Raw genomic sequence first — 12,917 nt, 5'->3', positions numbered from 1 at the left:
AATTGGAGGAGATTACAGAGATAGGGAGGGTTGTAGGAGGTTACAGAGATAGGGAGGGTTGTAGGGGCCAGAGGAGGTTACAGAGATAGGGAGGATTGTTGGGGCTGCAGGAGGTTACAGAGAAAGGGAGGGTAGTGGAGGTTACAGAGATAGGGAGGGTTGTAGGGGCCTCAGGCGGTTACAGAGATAGGGAGGGTTGTAGGAATTGGAGGAGATTACAGAGATAGGGAGGGTTGTAGGGGCTGGAGGAGGTTACAGAGATAGGGAGGGCTGTAGGGGCTGAAGGGGGTTACAAAGATAGGGAGGGTTGTAGGAATTGGAGGAGATTACAGAGATAGGGAGGATTGTAGGGGCTGGAGGAGGTTACAAAGATAGGGAGGGTTGTAGGAATTGGAGGAGATTACAGAGATAGGGAGGGTTGTAGGAGGTTACAGAGATAGGGAGGGTTGTAGGGGCCAGAGGAGGTTACAGAGATAGGGAGGGTTGTTGGGGCTGCAGGAGGTTACAGAGAAAGGGAGGGTAGTGGAGGTTACAGAGATAGGGAGGGTTGTAGGGGCCAGAGGAGGTTACAGAGATAGGGAGGGTTGTACGGGCTGGAGGAGGTTACAGAGATAGGGAGGATTGTAGGGGCTGGAGGAAGTTACAGTGATTGGGAGGGTTGTAGGGGCTGGAGGAGGTTACAGAGACAGGGAGGGTTGTAGAGGCTGGAGGAGGTTACAGAGATAGGGAGGGTTGTAGGGACTGGAGCAGGTCACAGAGATAGGGAGGGTTGTAGGGGCTGGAGGAGGTTACAGAGATAGGGAGGGTTGTAGGGGCTGGAGGAGGTTACAGAGATAGGGAGGGTTGTAGGGGCTGGAGGAGGTTACAGAGATAGGGAGGGTTGTAGGGGCTGGAGGAGGTTACAGAGATAGGGAGGGTTGTAGGGGCTGGAGGAGGTTACAGAGATGGGGAGGGTTGTAAGGGCTGGAGGAGGTTACAGAGATAGGGTGGGTTGTACGTATGGAGGAGGTTACAGAGATAGGGAGGGTTGTAGGGGCTGGAGGAGGTTACAAAGATAGGGAGGGTTGTAGGGGCTGGAGGAGGTTACAGAGATAGGGAGGGTTGTAGGGGCTGGAGGACACGGGTGAATTGAATTTGGAATGCACATTGCTCAGGATTGAGGGAGAGAGAAAAGCCATTCCCATTCCCCCATCGGCCCTGTGCTCGCTGACCTACATCAATTCCCCGTCCGGCAAATCCTCACCAGCACCTTCCTGTGGCCAGAAAGGGAATGCCAATGCAAGGAGACTAGCCAGAGACACACACATCCTATGAATTCAAAATAAAAACAAGAAGAGGCTCGCTCACTTCACTGTCTACATGGTGGTGGTGATGGCCTACATGGCTGCCTCTTGCAGCGCAAGTCACTTTAGCTTGCAGACCCTGGACTGTTCGATTAAAGATACAGAGAAACCGAGGGCGGGGGCTGGTGCATGTACATGAATTTCTGAAAGTAGCCAGACAAGTTGGGAAAGCTGTTAAAAAGCCATATGGAACGATGGATGTTATAAATTGAGGCATAGCCCACAAAGGTAGGGCCGTCACTGCTAATACCCTTTCTGGGCATTGGTTAGCTGGACTATTGTGTCCAATTCCGGGTGCCGCACTTCAGGAAGAGTGTCCAGGCTTTGTTTGGAGAAGGTGCAGAGGAGATCGGCCACATCAGCACCAGGAGCTTGAGTTCGTGCGGAGAGATTGGAGTAGCCGGGATTGTTCCCCTTGCAGCAGAGAAGGTTAAAGGAGAGATTTAATGGAGGCGTGCGAAATCAAGCAGTGTTCCGATCAAGTAAATAAGGAGAAATTGTTTCCGGTGGCAGGAGGGTTGGGAACCAGAGGGACACGGACTTAACAAGCCGCAAGGGAGATGAACCAATTTTCTTTTCCCCATAGTGACTTGTCACTGAACTGCATAAAGGGGCAGAGATTCAAGCAAACATTTCAGAATGGGGAGAATTCATACAATGATGCACAAAGAGGGCCATTCGGCCCCTATTCCCTCTGCTGGAATTAGTTAACTATTTAATATTAAACACAGAAGATGCTGGAAATACTCGGCAGGTCTGGCATGATCTGCGCAGAGAGTAAACCTCTCAGGTCGGTGACAGTCAGTCAGAACTGAGAAAAAAAAATTAGGGATATAACGAGAGCTGAACATTGCTGAAAAAAGATGTATGTTGCCAAAACTTTTCATCTTACACACATCAGGACAAATGCAAGAATTCCAAATTTCAAACGATCGCAGCAATTTATACCACAGGAGAAAAGGGTGCTGATTGGTTGGCAAGCTGACTCTGATTGGCTGAGGTATTGCCATGGGAAACTACAGGCTCCCAAGCTCCTGGGTAACTCAAAGAAAGAACAAGGCTTGGAACGCATCCCTTTTGTTTTAGAGAGAGGGTCCCTCCATTATGGAATAGAGGAAAATGGTGGGAGGCCTGTGATAGGGTGGAAGACAGAACAGATCACATGCAAAAGAGTTGATGGTGCAAGACAAAAGGTGATGGGAACGGGACAAGTAAAGAAACAAAAAGGCGGTCTAGAGGATGCGCAAACAGGAACAAAATCATCAGTGACCATTAAAAAGCAGTCCCAGGGGCTACGATCTGAAATTACTGAGCTCAATGTGGAACCCAGAAGGCTATAAATGTGCCTTCAGATTGGATAACTCTGCCAAAGATACAGCACAGGCACTGTGGCCCAATTGGCCTCTTCTGCAGTATAATACTGTGCAGAGAGGGTTGACAATTGAAGGCTTTCTCTCTGTACTTGCCCGTGTCTGTTCTCATCCTTTTCGGAGTGGATGAATCTTCTTGTAACTGTCGACGATTAGCCATGTTGAGACAGACCCACGAACTCTGGTACTCTGTAGTCAATATAACAGGAAAGCCTTCAGGGAGAACTGCTCACTGACATGACCATCGCTGAACTACAGCACCCCATCCACCACCTTAAACATTCAATCCCTCCACCACCGACGCACAGTAGCAGCAGTGTGTGTACCATCTACAAGATGCACTGCAGCAACTCACCAAGGCTCTTTAGACAGTGCCGCCAAAACCCATGACAACTATCATCTAGAAGCTGTCGATAGATGGGTACACCAACACCAGGAAGTTTACCTCCAGGCCGCTCACCACCCTGACTCGGAAACACATTGGCCGTTCCTCCCTAACAGCACTGTGGGTGTACCTACACCACACGGGGACTGCAGCGGCTCACCAACACCACCACCTTCTCGGTGGGGGGGGGCAACAAGGAATGGGCAAAGAAGGCCACAGCCCAGGACCGGAGGCAGCCCATTCCCATCGGCAGCGAGACCTGGACGCTGGCTGACGATTGCACAATGTTGGACGCACATTCGCGGCTCCTCAGGTACTGAAGCCAGCCCACTTCCAAACGCGGCAGGACCCCGACAACAGCCAGGCTTGGGGGGGGGGGGGGGGGGGGGGGGCGGACGAGCGACCCAGGTGACATTCGCGCCACACAAGTGCCAAGCAATGACCATCTCCAGCGAGAGGGAATCTAACCATCGCCCCTTGACATTCAATGGCATCACCATCACGGAATCCCCCCACTATCAACATCCTGGGGGTTACCAGTGACCAGAAACTGAACTGGACGAGCCATATAAATACTGTGGCTACAAGAGCAGGTCAGAGGCTGGGAATCCTGTGACGAGTCACTCACCTCCTGACTCCCCAAAGCCTGTCCACCATCTACAAGGCACCAGTCAGGAGGGTGATGGGATACTCCCCACTTGCCTGGGTGAGTGCAGCTCCCACGACGCTCAAGAAGCTCGACACCATCCAGGACAAAGCAGCCCCACTTGATTGGCTCCCCATCCACAAACATCCACCACCTCAACAAGGCCCGGGCTCCAGGACAGGGCCCTGATCCCACACCCTCCCCTCCCCTTCCGCCGCCATCAGCGCCCTCCGGCCGGATTCAAATCATCCCACTCAAAGGGAGAGGCGGGGCTACAGGTCAGCACTGCGCCTGCGTTCCCCCCCTCGGAGGCGGGGCTACAGGTCAGCACTGCGCCTGCGTTCCCCCCGCCCCCTCGGAGGCGGGGCTACAGGCCAGCACAGCGCCTGCCTCCCCATCGGAGGTGGGGGGCTACAGGTCAGCACTGCGCCTGCCTCACTCCTCCCCCTCGGAGGCGGGGCTACAGGTCAGTACTGCACCTGCGTCCCCACCTTGGGGGCGGGGCTACGGGTCAACATTGTGCCTGCCTCCCCCTCGAAAGCGGGGCTACAGGCTAGCACTGTGTCTGGGTACTTTTCGGGCTGACGCTGCGTTTGTGTTTAAGGATGCGGAGCTATATGCCGACAGTGCGCCTGCGTATTTTTTTGGGGGGGCGGGGCTACAGTGCAACACTGCGCCTGCGTGTTCTTCATGCGCGGGACTGCTGGGCTTCACTGGGCCTGGGCGTTCCTGGGGGCGGGGCTACAAGGCAAATACGCCTTCGTGCTCTTGGGGCGGAGCTACAGGGCAACGCTGCGGCTTTGCGTCTTCTTCCGGGGCGGGGCTACCAGCAACATAGCGCTTGCGTGTTAGGGGATGTCGCCTCGGGACTTCTGTTATTCTGGTTGGAGGAAGGGGGAGGGTGTTGTTGGGGAGCTCGAGGGCAGCACTGCGCCTGCGTGTACCTCGGGGGAGGGGGAGCCGGGAATGCAGACAAAAAAATCGCAACTCCGTCACGTTGTTGGCGGGACTGGGCGACTGCTCGGCAAGGCCGGCGCCCTTGGGCGGATGGTTCGCGCTCTTCGCACCTGTGGCCGCGCAGGACCGAAAGTCAGCTGGCCATAGTGCGCGTGCGCGGGAGGCCCGGGGGTTGGGTTGGGAGCGGGGCCATTGTCCAGACGCGACCACTTGGTGGATGTTGACCGGGACGGGACGGGACGGGACGGGGCGGGGGGGGGGGGGGGTGAGGCGGCGCCTGCGCACTGAGCACGGGCCAGCCGCAAGCACTGAGCCTGCGCAGTAGCGGGGTGTCCATTTTGCCTCCTTCTCCCAGCCCCTCATGTGGTCGTCGGCAACTGACATGTCGGGTCCCCATTCACAACATGGTGGGGTGGGGTAGGGTGGCATCTCAGAGCCAAGGAAGGAAGCCCAGAAATACAGAAAATGCTGGGGGAAAATGAACCACAGCAGGCCTGGCCCAGAAGGCGGCTGCTCGGCCCCTCCAGCCTCTGCTATCCCCATCATCCTCCCTCCCCCCCCCCTCCCCTGCTGTCCCATCATTCAACTATTTATCCCTGTACCCGAAGGGTGTCGGTGGACTCAGGGTCACGGGAACCTGGCGTGGCTCGATCCTCCACCCCGCCGACGATCGGGCGCATGGGGGCAGGGCATCCCGCCATCTGGATTGGCCTCCCTGTCCTTCCTTCTCTGCCTCCGCTCTCCAAGGGCGACGCAGCCCGATGGATGCTCTGTGAAACGATTGGCGGCGAGCTCCTCCCCAGCCATGAACGTCGGTGCTGCCGCCCCTCGAGGAGAGACCCAGTGCACCTTCGAAGCCTTTTCTTCGCCCTCCCCTGGAATGCTGTCCTTTCGAGGATTGGGACTACCGAAGTGGGAAGAGGGAACAAGCGAACGCCCGCGTGGCTGGAGGAGAGAAAGGCTTTAGATTTCCTGAGGCGCTGGGAGCAGACCTGGGGCAGGTGTGACCCGTAGGAGGTGGACGGCTTACATCTTAGCAGGACCAGACCAATACCCTCGCCGGGAGATTTGCTAGTGCCACTGGGGACCTTTTAATCGTGCTTTGCAGAGAGATGAGAACCTGAGAGTGAATTCAACTGGGAGCGAGAGGCACAGCTGGTAATGGTAGGAAGAACACTAGGAAGTGAAATTGGAAGGCAGCAAAAACAAAGTCCAGCATCAAATAGGGTCCAAATGCAGAAAGATGTTAAAAAGGCAAAATTAAAGGCATTCCATCTGAATAGGCACCTTATTCACAGCAATGTAGATGAATTGATGGCACAAATAGAAGTAAACAGGTATGTTCTAACTGCTATTACGGAGACGTGGTTGGGAACAGAATGTTCAAGAGTATTCAGCATTTAGGAAGGATAGAAAAAAAGCAAACTGAGGTGGGGTAGCGCTGTTAATAAAGCATGAGATCAGCACATTAGTGAGAGAGGCTCTTAGATTGGATGATCAAGGGGGAAGGCAATGGCATTGTGGTATTATCGCTGAGTGATAATGATATTGTCGCTGGACTAGTGATCCAGAGGCTCAGGGTAATGCCCTGGAACGTGGACTCAAATCCCACCACAGCAGATGGTGAAATTTGAATTCAATAAAAATCTGGAATTAAAAGTCTAATGATGACCATGAAACCATTGTCAATTGTTGTAAAAACCTATCTAGCTCACTAATGTCCCTTTAGGGAAGGAAACCTTCTGTCCTTAACTACATGTGACTCCATACCAACAGCAATGTGTGTGACCCTTAAATGCCCTCTGAAATAGCCTAGCAAGTCTCTCAGTTGTATCAAACCGCTACAAAGTCTCCTCTTTGTCCATTGTTCATCTTCCCATATCTAAGCTAAAACCATCTGCCCCTTCCCTATGTGAGAGGGGAGTACATTTAATCTAATTTATGTCAGATATTTGCCTCCAGTCTGACTTTCAAGGCTGTGCAATGTTCCTCTGGTAATCTTCAACTCTTAATATGTTTAGCAGCCATGACTGCCTGGAGATTTTAAGGGTTTTTCAGTAAATTCTTACTGTATTCACTTTTAGCATTTTTAATTTTCCCCTAACACTCCTGACTCACATCTAGTGTCAAAATTGGAAGAGCTGTCCCACAGATCAGTCAAGCAACAGCCTGACATTGTAACCCTCACAGAATCATATCTTACAGGAGATGTCCTAGATACCCCCTTCACCATCCCAGCAGAGGTGGCGGCACAGTGGTATATAATCAGGAGGAAGTGGCCCTGGGAGTCCTCAACATCGACTCTGGACCCCATGAGGTCTCATAGCATCAATTTAAAAATGGAACATGGGCAAGGAAACCTCCTGCTGATTACCATGTACCGCCCTCCCTCAGCTGATGAATCAGTGCTCCTCCATGTTGAGCACCACTTGGAGGAAGCACTGAGTGTAGCAAGAACGAGGGTGCAGAATGTACCCTGGGTGGGGGGCATCAATGTCCATCACCGAGAGTGGCTCGGTAGCACCACTACTGACTGAGTTGGCTGAGTCCTAAAGGACAAAGCTGCTAGACTGGGTTTGTGGCAGGTGCTGAGGGAACAAACAGGAGGGAGAAACATACTTGACCTCATCCTCACTAACCTGCCTTCCACAAATGCATTTGTCCATGACAATATCGGTAGGAGTGACCACCACACCGTCATTGTGGAGACGAAGTCACGCTTTCACATTGAGGATACCCTCCATCGTGTTGTGTGGCACTAACACCGTGCTAAATGGGATAGATTTCAAACAGTTCTAGCAATGCAAGACTGGGCATCCATGAGGTGCTGTGGGCCATCAGCAGCAGCAGAATTGTACTCAAACACAATCTGTAACCTCACAGCCCGGCATATCCCCCACTCTACCATTACCATCAAACCAGGGGATCAACCCTGATTCAATGAAGAGTGCAGGAGGGCATGCCAGGAGCAGCACCAGGCATACCTAAAAATGAGGTGTCAACCTAGTGAAGCTATAACACAGGACTACATGTAGGCCAAACAGCATAAGCAGCAAGTGATAGACAGATCTAAGCGATCCCACAACCAACAGATCAGATCTAAGTTCTGCCATATCCAGTCGTGAATGGTGGTGGATAAATAAACAACTCACTGAATGAGGAGGCCCCTCAAATATCCCCACCCTCAATGATGGGAGAGCCCAGCACATTAATGCAAAACATAAGGCTGAAGCATTTGCTACAATCTTCAGTCAGAGAGGCCGAGTGGATGATCCATTTCGGCCACCTCCAGAGTTCACCAGCATCACAGTTGCCAGTCTTCAGCCAATTTGATTCACTCCCCGTGATATCAAGAAATGGCTAAAGGCACTGAATACTGCAAAGGCTATGCACTCTGACAATATTCCAGCAATAGTACTGAAGACTTGTGCTCCAGAACTGCTGCACCCTAGCCAAGAGGTTCCAGTACAGCTACAACACTGGCATCTACCCGGCTATGTGGAAAATTGCCCAGGTGTGTCCTGAACACAAAGAGCAGGACAAATCCAACCCGGCCAACTATCACCCCATCAGTCTAGTCTCGATCATCAGTGAAGTAATGGAAGGAGTCATCAATAGTGCTATCAAGTGGCACTTGCTTAGCAATAACCTGCTCACTGACGCCCAGTTTGGGCTCTGCCAGGGGCACTCAGCTCCTGAACTCATTACAGCCTTAGTTCAAACATGGACAAAAGAGCTGAACTCCCAAGGCAAGGTGAGAGTGACTGCCCTTGACATCAAGGCAGCATTTGACTGAGTGTGGCATTAAGGAGCCCCGGCAAAACTGGAGTCAATGGGAATCAGGGGGAAACCTCTCTGTTGGTTGGAGTCATATCTAGCGCAAAGGAAGATGGTTGTGGTTTTTGAAGATCAGTCATCTCAGCCCCAGGACATCACTACAGCAGTTCCTCAGGGTAGTGTCCTTGGCACAACCATCTTCAGCTGCTTCATCAATGACTGTCCGTCATTAGGTCAGAAGTGGGGATGTTTGTTGATGATTGCACAATGTTGGGCACCATTTGTGACTCCTCAGATACTGAAGCAGTCCATGTCCAAATACAGCAAGACCTGGACAATATCCTGGCTTGGGCTGACAAGTGGCAAGTGAAATTCATGCCACACAAGTGCCAGGCAATGACCATCTCCAAAAAGAGAGAATTTAAGCATCACCCCTTGATGTTCAATGGCATTACCATCACTGAATTATCCACCGTCAACAACCTGAGGGTTACCATTGACCAGAAACTGAACTGGACTAGCCATATAAATACTGTAGCTACAAAGCAGGTCAGAGACTAGGAATCCTGTGAGGAGTAACTCACCTCCTGACTCCCCAAAGCCTGTCTACCATCTACAAGGCACAAGTCAAGAGTGTGATTCACTTGCTTGAATGAGCGCAGCTCCCACAACACTCAAGAAGTTTGATACCGTTCAGGACAAAGCACCCCCACTTGATCGGCACCCCATCCACAAACATTCACTCCCTCCACCACCGTCGCACAGTAGCAGCAGTGTGTGTACCATCTACAGGATGCACTGCAGAAATTCACAAAGGCTCCTTAGCACTTTCCAAACCCACGACCACTGCCATCTAGAAGGACAAGGGCAGCAGACATATAAGAACACCACCACCTGGAAGTTCCCCTCCGAGCCACTCACCATCCTGACTTGGAAATATATAGCCGTTCCTTCACTGTCGCTGGAACTCTCTCTCTAACAGCACTGTGTGTGTACCTACACCACATGGACTGCAGCGGGTCAAGAAGGTAATTCACCACCACCTTCTCAATGGCAACTAGGGATGGGCAATAAATGCCGGCCCAGCCAGCGAAGCCCATACTCCGTGAATGAAAGAAAAGAATTTTTTTGGGTCAAGCTAAGAAACAGCAAGGGGCAGCACACATTGGTGGGAGTTATTTATAGGCCACCAAATAGTAGTGGCAATGTAGGGCACGGTCTAAATCAGGAAATTAGAGGTGCATGTAACAAGGGTAATACAGTAATAATGGGATACTTTGATGGATATCTAGACTGGGTCAAGCAAATTAGCACTCATGCCGTGGTGGAAGAATTCCTGGAATGTATGTGAGATGGTTTTCCAGAACAGTTTGTTGAGGAACCAACTAGGGAGCGGGCTATTTTGGAGCTAGTATCATGTAAGGAGAGAGGGTTCAATAATGATCTCATCGTAATGGAACCTTTAGGGAAGAGTGACCATAATATGATAGAATTTCACGTTAGGTTAGAAAATGGTATAGCTTGAACCACTGTGTGAGTGGTGTGTGTTTACGGAACTCACAAGGGTGAACGCTGTCCCTTGTTTTGATTGCCCCCAATTTTAGTCACTCCACTGAGTGCTGTGTCTTCAGCCACCTGCACATTTAGCTTTTGAGTTCTCCTCCTAAACCACTCCCCTCTCTCTCGCTCTCTGTCCCTCACTCTCCCTCTCTTTCTCTTCCTTTAAGGCGGTCCTTGCTAAAACTTTAGGCCACCTGACACAATAGGTATCATATTTTGTTTGAAAGCCCACGGAATACTCTAACTAGGGTTCCAGTCACCCAGCAGTACATGTTATTGAGGGGGAAGGCGGTGGAGTACACGTGTTGTCACCAGACTAGCAATCCAGACACCCAGGGTAATGTAATATTCTGGGGACCTGGGTTCAAATCCCACTACGCCAGATGGTGGAATTTGAGTCCAGTGAAAACCTGGCATTACCATGAAACTATTGTCAATCATCCGGTTCACTAATGCCCTTTAGGGAAAGAATTCTGCCGTCCTTACTTGGTCTGGCTCCAGACTCTAAAACAATGGGTTTTTTTTTTGATTTGCTGACAGGATGTGGGTGTTGTTGGCTGGGCCAGCATTTATTGCCCACATTCAGAGGGTGTTTTTTTTTTCAAGAGTTAACCATGTTGCTGTGCATCTGGAACCACACGTAGGCCAGATCAGATAAGGATGGTAGATTTCCCTTCCCGACAGGGCATTAGCGAACCCAGATCATGATCGCTATTAGATTTTATTGGATTCAAATTTCACCATCTGCCATGTTGGGAATCAAACCCAGGTCCCATAGAGCATTACACTGGGTTTTGGAATTGACCACTTCCAGTGGCAATACAACCAAGCCACCAGCTCTCCTTGCCTGGAGCCTGCACCGCATGTTGTTTGCTGTCTGCCGTTGACTGGGCCCATGCATTGCAGTCACTTGAATTATTGAACAGTGCAGATGGTTGAATTACAAGTTCCGAACATTGCGATCCTTATCTTGCTTCTGCCCGTACTGAACTGGGCTGAACACCGAGCAGTGTGAATTTTGTCACAAACACCTCAATCACGGAAAATGGTTCATCTTCAAGGACGTTCTGAGAACATGCTGGAACATTTGTCCCTCAAAGGGTTAACGCAAGGTCTCTGGTGGCTGCTGTTGCTGGAAAGGTCAGCATTTTTTTTTGCAGGGAAGGGTAATGAAGCAGTTTGAAAGCAGCAGAAAGCCCCTTGGCCCCCGGTGGGCTGTTTACTGAAGGGTCACATTCATGGTTTGTGGCTTTGGGGAAAATAACCATCCCTGGAAAAACTGTGTTTCGAAAGCTGATCGGCTGGTTTCCCTTTCGGGGAGGAAGCTCTAAGGATCAACTGCCTGGGTAAAGAAGACAACAGTTGCGGAATTCCAGGGCCAGTGGGAAGTAAAATGGGGACGGAAGTTGCTCCGAAGTCGCTCGACTTTCCGAATTCGATGGACCACGAGTTTTCAGTAAAGTCGGCCTGAAAAGTCGTGCGAGAGACAGCGATTGTTTCACACACCAGGGCTGAGAGGGCAATTGTATAACCCAGACTCCATTTCAAGGAAAAACTCCATCATCTGTCTTTTTCCCTTGAACCAGTGACTTTATCCTTCTGGCAAAATTCCTCTATTTCATTTTATTATTCTTTTGGGGTGTGTGTGTGTTAGAAAGAGTTTGTGTGTGTGTGTGAGTATTTCTGTGTATGTGAGAGAGAGTTTGTGTGTGAGAGAGAGGGTTTGTGTGTGGGTGTGTGAGTATTTCTGTGTGTGAGAGAGAGTTTGAGTGTGTGTGTGTGAGTATTTGTGAGAGAGAGAGTTTGTGTGTGAGAGAGAGAGAGAGTTTGAGTGTGTGTGAGTATTTCTGTATGTGTGTGAGAGAGTTTGTGTGTGAGTGAGAGAGAAGAGTTTGTGTGTGTGAGAGAGAGTTTGTGTGTGTATTTTTGTGTGTGTGAGAGAGAGTTTGTGTATGTGAGTGAGAGAGAAGAGTTTGTGTGTGTGTGAGTATTTTTGTGCATGTGTGAGTTTGTGTGTGTGAGTATTTCTGTGTGTGAGAGAGTTTGTGTGTGTGTGAGTGAGAGAGTTTGTGTGTGTGAGAAAGAGTTTGAGTGTGTGTGTGAGTATTTGTGTGTGAGAGAGAGTTTGTGTGTGAGAGTGAGAGGGAGAGTTTGTGTGTGTGAGAGGGAGAGTTTGTGTGTGTGAGAGGGTTTGTGTACGTGAGTGAGAGGCAGAGTTTGTGTGTGTGAGTATTTGTGTGTGTGAGAGTTTGTGTGTGTATGAGTATTTCTGCGTGAGAGAGTTTGTGTGTGTGTGAGTGAGAGAGAGTTTGTGTACGTGTGTGTGAGCATTTCTGTGTGTGTGTGCGTGAGTGAGTTTGTGTGTGAGTGATTGAGAGTGTGTGTGAGTATTTCTGTGTCTGTGTGAGAGAGTGTGTGTGTGAGTGTGTGTGTGTATTTCTTTGTGTGAGTGAGTATGTGTGAGAGAGAGTTCGGATATTTCGAAACACTAAGGATTATACTTTCATATTTCACACTGTACATGAACAAGCTTTGCCTTTCCACCTGATAGGTCTGGTGTTATAATAAACTAATCACGTTACTGTTTATTGAAGAAACCTGGGTATTCAGTGGTCATTCTCAGATTCATAGGTAAAGCACACATTTGGCCGTAGAGCTGGCTGGAGAAATCATTTCAATATATGTTGTGGCCCGTGGAGTGGTGGAAGTAGAGACAGACAGTGCACTCCCCCCATCTCAGTTCTAATGATTTACTGACCTGTAAACATTTGCTGACCTCGACTGGTGACAGCAAATGGTCTCATGTCTGCCAAAAGTCACCGTTCAATTTCGCCACATATTTTCCAAACCATAACCTTCGCCCCACCCACAATCATTTC

Source organism: Carcharodon carcharias, chromosome 24 (assembly GCF_017639515.1).
Source record: "Carcharodon carcharias isolate sCarCar2 chromosome 24, sCarCar2.pri, whole genome shotgun sequence".
Taxonomy (NCBI): Eukaryota; Metazoa; Chordata; class Chondrichthyes; order Lamniformes; family Lamnidae; genus Carcharodon; species Carcharodon carcharias.
The sequence above is the reverse complement of the archived record's forward strand: the minus strand, read 5'-3'. Positions refer to the sequence as shown.